The sequence below is a fragment of the Pristis pectinata genome, chromosome 5, assembly GCF_009764475.1.
Source record: "Pristis pectinata isolate sPriPec2 chromosome 5, sPriPec2.1.pri, whole genome shotgun sequence".
NCBI lineage: Eukaryota > Metazoa > Chordata > Chondrichthyes > Rhinopristiformes > Pristidae > Pristis > Pristis pectinata.
The window spans coordinates 14,375,148-14,391,516 of record NC_067409.1 but is presented as its reverse complement, the minus strand read 5'-3'; the positions used below and the strand labels follow the sequence as shown (position 1 = coordinate 14,391,516).

Sequence of the window (16,369 nt, the reverse complement as noted above, 5' to 3'; positions counted from 1 at the left end):
CTGGTTGGACCACACTTGGAGTATTGTGTTCAGTTCTGGTCGCCTCGTTATAGGAAGTGATGTGGAAGCTTTAGAGAGGGTGCAGAGGAGATTTACCAGGATGTTGCCTGGATTGGAGAGCATGTCTTATGAGGATAGGTTGAGTGAGTTAAGTCTTTTCTCTTTGGAGAGAAGGAGGATGAGAGGTGACTGGACAGAGGTGTACAAGATTATAAGAGGCATAGTTCGATTGGACAGTTGGAGACATTTTCCCAGGGTGAAAATGGTTAACACGTGGGGGCATAATTTTAAGGTGATTGGAGGAAGGTATAACGGGGATGTCAGGGGTAGGATTTTTACACAGAGAATGGTGGGTGCGTGGAACGCACTGCCAGCAGAGGTTGTGGGGGCAGATAATTTAGGGACATTTAAGAGACTCTTAGATAGCCACATGAATCATTGGAAAATGGGGGGCTATGTGGGAGGGAAGGTTAGATAGATCTTAGAGCAGGATAAAATGTCGGCACAACATAGTGGGTCGAAGGGCCTGTACTGTGCTGTAGTGTTCTATGTTTTATGTTCTAAATCATGAGATTCTGACTCCGTTTAGTGTAGTGGTTAGCGTAATGATATTACAGCACCAGTGATCTGGGTTCAATTCCAGCCACTGTCTGTAAGGAGTTTGCATGTTCTCACCGTGTCTGCGTGGGTTTCCTCCCGGTGCTCTGGTTTCCTCCCACGTTCCAAAGACATATGGGTTAGGAAGTTGTGAGCATGCTATGTTGGCGCAGGAAGCGTGGCGACACCTGTGGGCTGCCCTCAGAACACTCTACGCAAAAGATGTATTTCACTGTGTGTTTCGATGTGCAAGTGACTGATAAAGATCTTATCTCTTATCCCTTCCAATTTCCCTGCACCACCACCGACACTCAACCCTTCTCACACACTGTGTGCTGTTACTGAGGGGCGTTCCCTCAGCAATGGGCAGGGCCAGGGTGGGGGGGGCAGCTGAAGACAATAGCGTCATGTTAGGGAGGTGGCACACTACACCTGCCCCTCCTCCCTCCCCAACTCAGATGTTCAGACAGATTTAAAGCCTATTAAAGTTGTTCTAAATGATGTTCCCTCTCCAGACTTGCGTCCTGTCAAAGGCTCTCAGCGTTCTGGGAGTGGAGCCATGTTGTCACTGAAGCCTCACTCCGCATTACCACCTAACTTTCAGGGGGAGGGTTTGCAAGTCCAGCTCTGTGACTCCCACCCAGGTAAACACGAACAAGCACTGCGGAAATGGCCCCAGATTGAATCGGCCTGATAATTTCCTTTTATCTAGGGCTTCTAGGAAAGTTCATCTTTTTTTTGAATGATTTTTTTTCATCTTGAATGCATTTGCACATCTCTTTGTGGTTACTCAGGACCAGGCGAGAGACAGGCACTTGAAGAAGAGCCAGCACAGGACCTGAAGTCTCCTTCGATGCTCTAATTTCCACAATGCTGCCATTTAGCGTGGAATGATGTTCCTTGTTTCGTTTGACCTTGTTAAATTCCTGTGCGTTCAATACGCCAGGGACTCTGGTTGGTGTGACAGCTTTGCTTGACAAATTAAAGGGTTATTCTCCTTAAAACCAATTAATTTAATCCTTAAACAGCTAAGCTGTTCTCTCTAAACAACCCAGCCATGCGTGAGAATCCTCAAAGTATTAATGTACCCTCAAGCACTGTGTAAACAAATTGGTTTCATCAAATATGAACAATGTAAACTTTTGAAAATATAATTAAACACTGTGCATAACAAGTGAACTCAAAGGGAGCTGCATGCACTTCAAACAGTATTTCCTTATCATTGGAGTATTACTGTTGTCTAAAGTAAAACAGAAAATGCTGCAAAGATTCAATACACTCGTGACAAGAAAATCAGTCAAGGTTAATGTAGACTATAGTCTACATCATTCCAAATGTTAGGTACCAGGGTGATGCTCTCACATTTGTGTCAGAGGTTCATGTGTTCAAGTCCCTCTCTATGGATTCAAGCACAATATTCAAGCCTCATGATCCGCTTTCAGTAATGAGACCTTCCACACTGTCATAGAGTCATGGAGCCCATTGATTCCATGCCAAATATCAAGCACCCATTCTTACACCAATCCTACCCTAAGCCAATGTCAGAAGTGTTGTACTGGTATTGGTATTGGTTTATTATTGTTACTTGTACCAAGGTTGCAGTGAAAAACTTGCCTTGCATACTGATCGTTCAGGTCAATTCATTACACAGTGCAGTGACACTGAGTTAGTACAGAGTGCATTGAGGTAGTACAGGTAAAAACAATAACAGTACAGAGTAAAGTGTCACAGCTACAGAGGAAGTGTATTGCAGATAGACAATAAGGTGCAATGTCACAACAAGTTAGGTTGTGAGGTCAGAGTCCATCTCATCATGTAAGGGAACCGATCAATAGTCTTATCACAGTGGGATAGAAGCTGTCCTTTAGCCTGGTGGTATGTGCTTTTAGATGTATTTTAGACGGGGTGACTATCTCAGTTAGATATCAAAAATTCCATGCACATATCTGTTCTGTCTGCAGGGATCTGTTATGGGACTGCTGCTCTTTGTGATTTTTATAAATGACTTGGATGAGGATGTGGAAGGGTGGGTTAGTAAGTTTGCTGATGATACAAAGTTTGGTGGTGCTGTGGATAGTGTAGAAGGTTGCTGTAGATTGCAACAGGATAGAATGCAGACCTAGGCTGAGAAGTGGCAGATGGAGTTCAATCTGGAAAAGTGTGGTGATAATATATCATGGGCTGAAGGGCCTGTACTGCGCTATAATGTTCTATGTTCTATGTTCTATATCTGAAGACAAGCTGCAGACTTTCCTGTGTCAAGCAGCTGCTCTTTAAACAAATGAAGACACAAGAGATCCTGCAGACACTGGAACCTGGAGCATGTGTTGTTCCTTTAAACAAATGATCTGGTCATTCCTTTATGTGAGGCTTACTGTGTGTCACATGTCTCATACTGCAACAACTTTAAAGATCCTTTCGTTGGTTGTTATTTACCTCTTCAGGGTGCTGAGGCTATATTAGTGTCAGCTTCAATGTAAGTGTTCCAATTCCTTTATAAATAAGGTCCAGTGAAGAGAAATTCATTGGTTCCTATTAGAATGAAAAGAAAGGATACTATCATTGATTTAGGAACTTCATCCTCACTCAAAGTGGTGATTGCTGTGTGGAGCACCTGTGCTCAGTCTGACCCTGAGCTTCCTGTTACCCGACATTTTAATTTTCCATCCCACTCTCACTCTGACCTACCTCTCTGTGGCCTCCTGCACTGTTACAACTGAGATCCAGTGAAAGGCCAAGGAACCGCACCTCATCTTCCGTCCAGGCACGTGACAGCCTTTCAGACTCAATATCGAATTCTCCAATTTTATATAACTTTCTCTTTCTTTCTGTCTGTATCAGAACTGGCCATTTCTGCTGTAAGTCATCCGACATAGAACATACAACGGAGAACAGTACAGCACAGGAACAGGTCCTCAGGTCCATGACATTATGCCAAACTAATTAAACGTAATTAAACGCCCAACTAAACTAATCCCTTCTGCCGGCACAATGTCCAGATGCCTTCATCTTCTGCATATTCATGTGCCTATCTTAGAGCCTCTTAAACAACTCAATCATATTTGCCTCCACTACCACCCTTGGTAGCGCATTCCAGGCACCCACTACTCTCTGTGTAAAAAGGTTGCCCCGCACATCTCCTTTGAACTTACCCCTTCTTACCTTAAATGCATGCCCTCCAGTACAAGACATTTCAACATACTAGCTGTCTACTCAATCTACACGTCTCATAATCTTATGAATCCATTAGCTTTTCTCTCTCCAGTAGTACAGCCTGACTTGCTGGGATGTCCCACAGGCACAGACAAAGAAACATAGTCAGCCTTTAAATGCCTCATTTCATCCTTTTGATCTGATCTAACCCTATCTGATATATACCCTTTATCCTATCCATTCCTCCCACAATTTTCTCTGCAACTTAAAAATTACTTTTATCTCTTTATCCTTGGTTTGACAAAGGTCTCTACCTGAAACATTAAGCTTGGTTTCCCTTTCCACAGATGCTGCCTAACCTGCTCAGTGTTTCCAGTACTTTTTGTTTGGATCTTAAAATATTTAATTATATTTATTCTATCCGAGGAAGAAAACTTGACATCTGAGAACATAGTCACAGCGATGTTAGGTGATAGATTTGTTAAGAATTAATAGCACGCCACTATGCAATCATTAGTATTCAGGAAGAACAGGTTATCCTTCACATTTATTTGGTTTGATTGGATACTTGACAAGAGCAGATTTTGTGTTAAGGCTTCAGTTCCCAAAGGCAAATCATTTTCACTGTAAATGTGTAAGCATATGGTTGTAAATTAAGAGTTTTTACTGGCATTGACATTGTATACCACATGGTCACACTTCTGTGTCATCTTGAAACACCAGAATGGCTATAAAGAGGTTGCCGTACTCCATTGCCGCATGGTGGCGCATTCTGCTTGTACTTGGCAGTGAATTCAGGAGATTTATCTGCTAAGAAGGAAGGAATAGTGATGAATGTTCAAGTCAAAAGGGTGTGTGATATAGACGGAACTTGTAGGGAATGACGTCTTTACCAAACCTTGTCTCTTCCATCCTCAAGGATTTCAGGAGAGGGAGATGTCATGAAAGAATCCCCAGTAAGTCACAGCATTGCATCAACAGCAATGTATATTGTGCAGCAACCTTCCTGTGGCAAATTCTCTCATCAGGATGGTTAAAAAGGCCAAGGAGGAGGGTATAAATCAGCCAAAGAGACAAAAGATTGGGTAAAAGGGAGATGCTTCTACCCTTGAGAAGATATGAGAAAACAGTGGATAGATCAGAAAATTGAGGGAACTGGACCCGGTCCTGAAAAAAGACTATAGGGAGTTAGGAAGGAAGTTGAAAAGCAGGACCGCAAAGGTAGTAATTTCAGGATTACTGCCCGTGCTACGCGACAGTGAGTATAGGAATAGAATGAGATGGAGGTTAAATGCATGGCTGAGGGATTGGAGTGAGGTGCAGGGATTCAGATTTCTGGATCATTGGGGCCTCTTTTGGGGCAGGTATGACCTGTACAAAAAGGACGAGTTACACTTGAATCCCAGGGGGACCAATATCCTGGTGGGGAGGTTTGCTAAGGCGACTGGGGAGAGTTTAAACTAGAATTGTTTGGGGGTGGGATCCAAACTGGAGAGACTGGGGAAGAGATATTTGGCTCTCAAATAGAGAAAGCTTGTAGTCGGTATGAGGGGAAGGATAGGCAGGTGATAGAGAAGGGATGTGCTCAGACAGACAGTTTGAGATGTGTCTATTTTAACGAAAGGAGTATAGTGAACAAGGCGGATGAGAGAGCTTGTCCAATGAACTGTGTCCAATCCTGGTCGCCTTATTATAGGAAGGATGTGGAAGCGTTGGAAAGGGTGCAGAGGAGATTTACCAGGATGCTGCCTGGATTGGAGAGTATGGATTATGAGGAGAGACTAAAGGAGCTAGGGCTGTTCTCATTGGAGAGAAGGAGGATGAGGGGATACATGACAGAGGTATACAAAATATTAAGAGGAATAGATAGAGTGGACAGCCAGCGCCTCTTTCGCAGGGCACCAGTCCTCAATACAAAAGGGCACGGCTTTAAGGTAATGGGTGGGAAGATCAAGGGAGATATCAGAGGGAGGTTTTTCACCCAGTGATTGGTGCATGGAATGCATTGCCTGGGGCGGTGGTGGAGGCTGATACGTTGGTCAAGTTCAAGAGTTGTTAGATAAGCATATGGAGGAATTTAAAATAGAGGGATATGTGGGAAGAAGGGGTTAGTTAGTCTTAGGTGTGGTTTAAAGGTTGGCACAACATGGTGAGCCAAAGGGCTTGTACTGTGCTGTATTGTTCTATGGTTCTATGGAAAATGTAACTAGTAGAATAGATGTGGGCAACTAGTAGATGTGGTGTATTTGAACTTCCAGAAGGCCTTCAACAAGGTCCTACATAAGAGATTAGTTTCCAAAATTAAAGCGCAAGGGATTGGAGGTAGTGTACTATCCTGGATGGAGAGTTAGCTGGCAGATGGGAAGCAAAGAGTGGGAATAAACAGTCTTTTTCCAAGTGTCAGACAGTAAAGTTGAGTACCACAGGGTTCAGTGCTGAGACCTCAGTGATTCACAACACAAATTAAAGGTTTAGATGAGGGAATTAAGTGTAATATCTCCAAGTCTCCAGATGACACAAAGCTGGGTGGGAGTGTGGGTTGTGTGGAGGTTGCAGAGAGGCTTCAGTGTGGTTTGGGCAGGTTGGGGGAGTGGGTAAATATATGGTAGGTGCAGTTGAGTTCTCCACTTTGGTGGTAAAACAGGAAGACAGATTATTGTCTGAACAGTGAGTAATTGGGAAAGGGGGACATACAATGAGACCTGAGTATCCTTGGGTGCTGAAAGAAAGCTGCAGGTGCAGCAGGCAGTTATGAGGGAAAATGGTATCTGGCCTTCACAGTGAGTGGTATTGAGTATCGGAGCAGGGAAACCTTACTGCAATTGTACAGAACCTTGGTAAGACCACACCTTGAGCACTGTGTTCACTTTTGGTCTTCTTATCAGAGGAAGGATGACCTTACTATGGAGGGAGTGTGGTGAAGGATTCATCCTGGGATGCAGGATGATGTATGAAAAGAGAGATTAGGATGATTGGGCTTAAAATCACCGGAAGAATGCAAGTTTGGAAGAACGAGAGGGGACCTCATTGAAATGTATATAATCCTGACAGGACTGGATAGACTAGATGCAAGAGAGATGTTCCTGATGGTGGGGAAGTTCAAGTAGGGATCACGGCTGAAGGATACAGGGTAGGCCATTTAGGGCTGAGGTGAGGAGAAATTTCTTCTCCCAGAACGCGGTGAAGCTGTGGAATTATCTACCACAGAAGGGACGAGCAGGGAGGATGCTGTGGTCGGCATGGACCAGTTGGGCTGAAGGGCCTGTTTCCATGCTGTATTACTCTATGACTGTAAGGCAGATGAGGCCAAATCATTAAATTATTCAAGAAGGAGTTAGATATAGTTCTAGTGGGAAAGGGATCAAGGGATATGAGGGGAAAGCAGGAACAGTGTACTGAATTTGGATGATCAGCTGTGATCATAGTGAACAGCAGAGTCCAATGGGCTGAAGGGCTGACTTCCTTCCCTTGACTGCTATTTTTTCATGTTTCAAGAAATAACTTACCAATGTTTCAACCTGAGTGCAATGGAAATGCGATCAATGGCAAGAAGGCATATCGGTGATGGAGGTTGCAGGCAGTAATGCCAGTCTTGCCTATGTTCAGTCCAATGAATCTGTGTCTCGTCTCAGATTGACTGAAAGGCAGGCACGTTGGAGACAGGAAGGTCAGAGCAGTGATAAGAGAAGTGGTGGCGAAATAGAACAGGGTGCAAAGCAGATACATTGGGTGGATGTTTGCACATGATATAGCCAACCTGGATGAAGAAGAGGTGGAACACTGAGGAGGTAACACTGTGGGGGCAGAGTGTGAAGCCTTGCTTTGGCTTAGAGTACATGGATTCCCAGTGATCAGAAAGAACAGAGAATGGGTTTTCCAGCAGAATGCTGTCAATAGCCCAGGAAGCTTGAGTTCGAAAGCTGCAACATAAACATTTACTCTGACTAATACAGGACTGAGTTTCAAATAACTGAATCTCTGGGAGAGTATTGTTTCAGCATCATTGATTCAACTTGCATACATATTACCAGCTAATTAATTCAATCGATAGAGGCCAGATAGTCACAAAGTGAAGTGATGATCGCATGGTGTCAGGTCATCAGTTAATGTGTGACTTAACACACCACTTATATTTGTAAATCTGCAGCACATTATAATGCTCAGTGGGTTAATACATGTTATGTTTAGGGAGAAACAGCAGGAGAAGACATTTTTAACATTTTATTCAGCACCATTTTACAATTGCTGAAGATTACTGCCTGCGCCGTTGATACATTTTGTAGTGACAAATCATAAATGCCATTAACATTTCAGCTGGAAGACCTCTTGACAGAATGGTCTTTGACCTGAAATGTTAACTGATATGATCTGATCACTATTCCCCACATGCTTTCACACTGAAATATGATCTACTTGTCCCTTGTCAAACCCTGGAGCTAAATCCAACACTGCAACAATAATAGAGAATGCTGGAAACACTCAGCAGGTCAGGCAGGAGCTGTGGAAATAGAAACAGTTAATGTTTGAAGGTCCAGGACCCCTCATCAGAAAGATCTGAAATGTTTACTGTTTCCCTTTCCACAGATGCTGCCTGGTCCGCTGAGTGTTTGTAGAATTCTCTATTTGTGGGTTTTTTGTGGGTTTCGCTTTGGCAGAGGTAGGGACTTCGGGACAGATAAGTTTTCCTTGTTTTGTATAGAGTTTTTATTGTAAGGTTTAGTTGAGTAAGATTCTGTTTTATAAGTTTTTAAATAAGTTTTAATCAGGAATAGTGGGGACTGGACTGCGCAGGTGCGTGACATCAGCAGATAAGGCGCAGGCTGTTTAAAAAGTGATCCGCCCTATCCAGCGGGCAGCTGAGTGAGAGGGAGCAGAGTGTTCTGGGCTTTGGCTCAAGGGGTTTAGGTGCTAAAGGGGCGAGGAAAGGTAGGTGACGAGTTAAGGAAGGAGTATGAGTGCGGTTTCCTGTACTCAGTGTCAGATGTGGGACTTCCCGGAGTCTCCCTGCCTCCGGGAGGGCTACATCTGTGCCCAGTGTGTCGAGCTGCAGCTCCTGAGGGACTGTGTTAGGGAACTAGAGATGCAGCTCGATGACCTGCGTCTGGTCAGGGAGAGTGAGGAGGTGATAGAGAGGAGTTATAGGCAGGTGGTCACACTGGGACCATCGGAATCAGGCAATTGGGTCACAGTCAGGAGAGGGAAGGGGAAGGGGAAGGGGAAGAGTCAGGTACTAGAGAGTACCCCTGTGGCTGTACTCTTTGACAATAAGTACTCCTGTTTGAGTACTGTTGGGGGAGACAGCCTACCTGGGGGAAGCAACAGTGGCAGTGTCTCTGGCACAGAGCCCGGCCCTGTGGCTCAGATGGGTAGGGAAGGAGTGAGGAGGGCACTAGTGATCGGAGACTCTACAGTTAGGTGGGCAGACAAGCGATCCTGTGGATGCAGGAAAGAAACTCGGAAGGTAGTTTGCCTCCCAGGTGCCAGGGTCCGGGATGTTTCGGATCGCTTCCAAGATATCCTGAAGGGGGAGGGAGAACAGCGAGAGGTCGTGGTACATATTGGTACCAACGACATAGGTAGGGAGAGGAATGAGGTCCTGAAAAAGAGACTATAGAGAATGAGGAAGGAAGTTGAGAAGCAGGACCTCAAAGGTAGTAATTTCTGGATTATTGCCTGTGCTAAGCGACAGTGGGCATAGGAACAGACTGAGGAGGAGGTTAAATGCATCGTTGAGGGATTGGAGTAAGGAGCAGGGATTCAGTTTTCTGGATCATTGGGGCCTCTTTTGGGGCAGATATGACCTGTTCAAAGAGGACGGGTTGCACTTGAATCCCAGAGGGACCAACATACTGGCGGGGAGGTTTGCTAAGGCTACTGGGGAGAGTTTAAACTAGAATTGTTGGGGGGTGAGATCCGTACCGGAGAGACTGGGGAAGAGGTGTTTGGCTCTCAAATAGAGGAAGCTAGGAGTAAGTACCATAGGCAGGTGATAGAGAAGGGACGTGCTCAGACAGGCTTGAGATGTGTCTATTTTAACGCAAGGAGTATTGTGAACAAGGCGGATGAGCTTAGAGCTTGGATCGATACTTGGAGCTATGATGTGGTGGCCATTACGGAGAATTGGGTGGCTCCGGGGCTGGAATGGTTGATTCAAGTGCCGGGTTTTAGATGTTTCAGGAAGGACAGGGAGGGAGGCAAAAGAGGTGGGGGAGCGGCACTGTTGATCAGAGATAGTGTCACGGCTGCAAAAAAGGTGGATGTTGTGGAGGGATTGTCTACTGACTCGCTATGCGTGGAGGTTAGGAACAGGAAGGGGTCGATAACTTTACTGGTTGTTTTTTATAGGCCACCCAATAGTGACAAGGTTATTGAGGAGCAGATAGGGAAGCAGAAAGGTGTGAGAATAACAGAGTTGTTGTGATGGGGGGATTTTAATTTCCCAAACATCGACTGGCATCTCCAGACAGTGAGGGGTTTAGATGGGGTAGAGTTTGTTAGATGTGTTCAGGAAGGGTTCTTGACACAATATGTAGATAGACCTACAAGAGGAGAGGCTGTGCTTGATTAGATATTGGGAAATGAACCTGGTCAGGTGTCAGATCTCTCAGTGGGTGAACATTTTGGAGATAGTGATCATAATTCTATCTCCTTTACATTAGCACTGGAGAGAGATAGGAATAGACAGACTAGAAAGGCGTTTACTTGGAGTAAAGGGAATTATGAGGCTCTCAGGCAGAAAATTGGAAGATTAAATTGGGAACAGATGTTCTCTGGGAAAAGTACAGAAGATATGTGGCAAATATTCAGAGGGTATTTGTGTGGAGTTCTGCATAAACATGTTCCGATGAGACAGGGGAGTCACGAGAGGATACAGGAACTGTGGTGTACGAAGGCTATAATAAATCTAGTCAAAAGGAAAAGAAAAGCATACAAAAGGTACAGAGAGCTAGGTAATGTTAGAGATCTGAAAGAGTATAAGGCTAATAGGAAGGAGCTTAAGAAAGAGATTAGGAGAGCCAGAAGGGGGCATGAGAAGGCCTTGGCGGGCAGGATTAAGGAAAACCCCAAGGTGTTCTACAAGTATGTGAAGAGTAAGAAGATGAGATGCGAAAGGATGGGGCCTATCAAGTGCAGCAGTGGGAAAGTGTGTATGGATCTGGAAGAAATAGCGGAGGTACTTAATGAATACTTTATGTCAGTATTCACTACGGAAAAGGATCTAGGGGATTGTAGTGGGGACATGCAGCTGCCTGAAAAGCTTGAGCATGTAGATATTAGAAGAGAGGTGATGCTGAAACTTTTGGAAAGCATCAAGTTGGATAAGTCGCCGAGACCAGATGAGATGTACCCCAGGTTGCTGTGGGAGGTGAGGGAGGAGATTGTGGAGCCTCTGATGATGATCTTTGCATCGTCGATGGAGACGGGAGAGGTTCCGGAAGATTGGAGGGTTGAGGATGTTGTTCCCTTATTCAAGAAGGGGAGTAAGGATAGCCCAGGAAATTATAGACCGGTGAGTCTTACCTCAGTGGTTGGTAAGCTGATGGAGAAGATCCTGAGAGGCGGGATTTATGAACATTTGGAGAGGTATAATATGACTAGGAGTAGTCAGCATGGCTTTGTCAAGGGCAGGTCCTGCCTTACGAGCCTGATTGAATTTTTTGAGGATGTGACTAAGCACATCGATGGAGGGAGAGCAGCAGATGTAGTGTATATGGATTTCATCAAGGTGTTTGATAAGGTATCCCATGCAAGGCTCATGGAGACATGGGATCCAAGGGGACATTGCAATGTGGATCCAGAACTGGCTGGCCATCAGAAGGCAAAGAGTGGTTGTTGAAGGGTCGTATTCTGAGTGGAGGTCGGTGACTAGTGGTGTACCTCAGGGATCTGTACTGGGACCCTTGCTCTTTGTGATTTTTATAAACGACCTGGATGAGGAAGTGGAGAGGGGGGTTAGTAAGTTTGCGGATGACACGAAGGCTGGGGGTGTTGTGGATAGTTTGTAGGGCTGTCAGAGGTTACAGAGGGACATAGATAGGATGCAAAGTTGGGCTGAGAAGTGGCAGATGCAGTTCAACCCAGATAAGTGTGAAGTGGTTCATTTTGGTAGGTCAAATATGTTGGCGGAATATAGTATTTATGGTAGGACTCTTGGCAGTGTGGAGGATCAGAGGGATCTTGGGGTCCGAGTCCATAGGACGCTCAAAGCGGCTGCACAGGTTGACCCTGTGGTTAAGAAGGCACATGGTGTATTGTACTTCATCAATCGGGGAATTGAATTTAGGAGCCGAGAGGTATTGTTGCAGCTATATAGGTCCCTGGTCAGACCCCACTTGGAGTATTGTGCTCAGTTCTGGTCGCTTCACTACAGGAAAGATGTGGAAGCCATAGAGAGGGTACAGAGGAGATTTACAAGGATGCTGCCTGGAATGCGGAGCATGCCTTATGAAAGCAGGCTGAGGGAACTCGGCCTTTTCTCCTTGGAGAGATGGAGGATGAGGGGGGACCTGATAGAGGTGTATAAGATGATGAGAGGTATTGATTGGGTAGATAGTCAGAGGCTTTTCCCCAGGGCTGAAATGGTGGCCACAAGAGGACATAAGTTTAAGGTGCTGGGGAGCAGATATAGAGGAGACATCAGAGGTAAGTTTTTTACTCAGAGAGTGGTGAGTGCGTGGAAAGGGCTGCCGGCAACGGTGGTTGAGGCGGATACGATAGGGTCTTTCAAGAGCTGAATAAAATAGAGGGCTATGGGTAAGCCTAGTAATTTCTAGGGTAGGGATATGTTTGGCACAGCTTTGTGGGCCGAAGGGCCTGAATTGTGCTGTAGTTTTTTCTATGTTTCTATGTTTCATTGTCTGTTTTTATTTCAGATTTCTGGCATCTGCATTTTTTTAGCTTTTTATAAATACCATTGTTCACTATCTGTTTCTGTGCTCCATAATGTTTTATTTATAAAGGCCAACACATTTCCTGCAGGGGTTTCTGCACCAAATACCTGCATGTATGTGGCTGAAGATGCAATAAAATCATAGGCTGTTGTGAAGTGCTGATGCTGCAAATCGGTAAGACAACTGTTGCACTTTTAGTGTTATAGAACCAAAATCTGGCTTCTTTTAAAGATGAAGGAATATCTTATAGGTATCAAAAAACCTCGACCTTAGTAAATAGTCTTTACCAGGAAAGGAATGTTCTGACAAAGTATTGATAGAAGTAGAAATAGCGAAGGAGTGGATGGGATGAAAACTGAGAGCTATACTGAGATTGGATGAAGCATCTGGTCAAGATGGATTGCATTCCAGGTTGCTCAGGAAAGTGGGGGTGGAGAAAAACGTAGAACATAGAACATTACAGCACAGTACAGGCCCTTCGGCCCACAATGTTGTGCCGACATTTTATCCTGATCTAAGATCTATCTAACCCTTCCCTCCCACATAGCCCTTCATTTCTCTATCATTCATGTGTCTATCTCAGAGTCTCTTAAATGTCCCTAATGTATCTGCGCCCAGAACCTCTGCCGGCAGTACATTCCACGCACCCACCACTCTCTGTGTAAAAAAACTTACCCCCAACCTCCCCCTTATACCTTCCTCCAGTCACCTTAAAATTATGTCCCCTTCCAACTTTGCCTAGATACTGGGCAGGCGCCACAGAAATGGAAGGTGGAAAGCCATAGTTCTAGAGAGATACAGCATGGTAACAGGCCCTTCGGCCCACCAAGTCTGTGCTGACCATCAACCACCCATTGACACCTCATCCTACATTGATCCCTCCCATTTTTGGTACTCTGGGGGAAACCCACGTGGTCACAGAGAAAGTGAGCAAACTCCATACAGACAGTACCTGAGTTCAGGATGGAACATGGATCTGTGGCGCTGTGAGGCAGCGGCTCTACTGGCTGTGCCATCCTCAAGAAAGAAAATCAGGAAAATGTGTAAGGACAGGATGATCCATTTGACATTTGTGATGGATAAGGATTTGGAAATAATAATCAGGGACTTGGTTTGAATTAATTAAAGAGAGCAAGCACAGATTTGTTAAAGGTTGTCAATTGAACTTTTTGATGAAATAGAAAACCTACAACACAATACAAGCCCTTCGGCCCACAAAGTTGTGCCGAACATGTCCCTACCTTAGAAATTACCAGGTTTACCCATAGCCTTCTATTTTTCTAAGCTCCATGTACCTATCCAAAGTCTCTTAAAGGACCCTTAAATAACAGGGATGGTTTAAGGAAATACAGGAGAAGTTTTCTACGGGGATTTTAAGAAGTCATCTGACCAAGCACCACATTGAGAGGCCAGTTTACAAAATCAAGGTCTATGGAATAATACAGTCAGTGTTAGATGAGATAAGAGATTTGCTTAAAGTGGAATAGTTATAAAGATAGATTGGATAAGCTGAGTTTCTCCTCAGTGGATCGTAGGAGACTGAGGTGTGACCTTACAGAAGCTTAGAAAATTATGAGGGGCATGGAAGGGATAGAAAGTCAGAGTTTTTTTCTCCCAGGGCAGTGGACTCTAGAACAAGAGGGCACAGGTTTCAGGTGAGAGGGGAAAAATTTAAAGGAGATCTGAGGGGTAAATTTTTTCACACAGAGGGTGCTGGTTCTCTGGAACAAGCTGCCAGAGGAGGTGGTAGAGACAAAGACAATGTTTAAAAGGCATTTGGACAGATACTTGGATAGGAAAGGTGTAGAGGGATATGGGCTTAATGCAGGCAAATGGGATTTGTGTAGATTGGCATTGACCTGGATGAGATGGGGCTAAAAGGCCTGTTTCTATGCTGTGAGATTCTAAGATAGGATAGAACAGTTAGTCTGTTTTTCAGACTGGAGGATGGTCATGGGCTGGTTCTAGGACAACTGATTTTGACTTGGATATTGGAACACCAAGTAAAATCTCAAAATGTGCTAATGACCAACACATTTGGAAGTATGGAAAACATGTTATGTTCAGGCAAAAATAGAGGAAACAACCATTTTTGACTTAATACTATTTAACGATAGCTGAAGACTGCTGTTTGCTCTGTTGTAGAGACAGATTCTAAATGCTTCAGGTTATGAAGATAATAGCAAATGACTATAATAGGACATAGACAGGCTGGCACAATGCTGGACAAATGGGAATGGGAATGAAGTCGCTTGCTTTACAGAGAGCCAGAATGATCTCCTTCTGTGCCATAATGACTCTGTGACTTTCCTCCTTTAAATTGTTCCTTAAAACCGACCCTCTGACCAAAGATTTGGACACATTTCCTAAAATCACTTCATATGAAGTCAATAATTGATCGATAACATTGTGAAGCACCTTGGGATGTTTTACAACCATCCAGCAGTGAAATATATTTGCGAGATGTTGTTGGTTGATAAGTGACAATCATGAATTCCTGCAAAATCTGAATGTTAATAACCTGATTAGTGTCGCAGTGGATTCTCTCCACATCTCTGCGGGCTAAGGGATTGATTGACAGCCACTTTCTCGTCTGGGAGTTAAAATTAAGATCAGTAGGATTTGTTTTCTTACAGATCTGTAAATATTTGCAATAAGCACCAAGTTTAAAACAGTTAATGTATTGCATATTAAAATCCGTAACCAAATGATTGATGCATATCTAGTTACAGACAGGAATAAAGTGTGGATACAGATAGCTACAAAATAATAGATCAGAGCAAATTTCACAAATAGCAGTTTTTTGAAGACTAAAAAACAGTTAGTGGGGAAGTGAAGGTGCACACACACAAATACACATTACCAGCATGGATCTTTATCTGCTACTTGTGTATTAGTGGAGCCTGCATATATATATATACACCACAGAAAATGTACACACTCAGACACATGCACATTCCAACACACAAGTTCTCACATTCTCGTACACAAAGAGGTGTATCTCTAGTTTTGTCATACTCTTCCTTGAACACAATTGTACATAGTTCCATATGGGAAGTCACATTATCTGAAACACACACACACACACACATTCTATCACGAGTATTCTCACAACATTCTCACACTCATAAACATTCTCTCTCACATCTCATGAAGTGTACAGAGATTGTCACAATATTGTCAAGTGTACACAGATTGTCACAATATTGTCATACACAACATTCACCATCACACAGAATTTTCACATCCTTTCTCACGTATTTTCACCCACAATATTTGCACACTCACACATACTGTCATACACATATGGAGATCTCACATTCTCTCACACATTCTCATACTCACTTTCAATTTCATTGTCAGACACATTTTTACACACACACACACACACACACACACACACACACACACACACACACACACACACACACACACACACACACACACATCCTCCGACCATCAGGTTCTTGAACTGATCTGTACAACCTTAATCCTATCTCATCTATGGACCACCTTTTGCACTACTATGGACTTGTCTCTATGTGCTTTTTTTTCACTAATTGCACAGTCTTTTTTCTCTTCAGTATTGTATAATTTTGCATAATTTATGCATTTCTGCATAATTTATGTTTTGTGTAATACCTGAACCTACATGTCTGTGATGCTGTTGCAAGCAAGCTTTTCATTGTCCTGCACCTCACCATACTTGTGCACATGACAATAAACTT

General features: G+C 43.9%; 1 protein-coding gene across 5 annotated transcripts in view; it reads right to left on the bottom strand.

Moving 5' to 3' along the window:
- Nucleotides 1–16,369, bottom strand: part of dpp6a (dipeptidyl-peptidase 6a) — a 546,960-nt gene that overhangs the window by 309,010 nt on the left and 221,581 nt on the right. Inside the window, exon 1 of one of the 5 annotated variants that reach the window (XM_052016000.1) lies at nucleotides 3,034–3,056. The exons of the other annotated variants lie outside the window; for them this stretch is intronic. The gene's annotated coding sequence lies outside the window, so the exon portion shown is untranslated. Of the gene's footprint in view, nucleotides 1–3,033; nucleotides 3,057–16,369 lie in introns of those variants that run through there. 5 annotated transcript variants of the gene reach the window in all.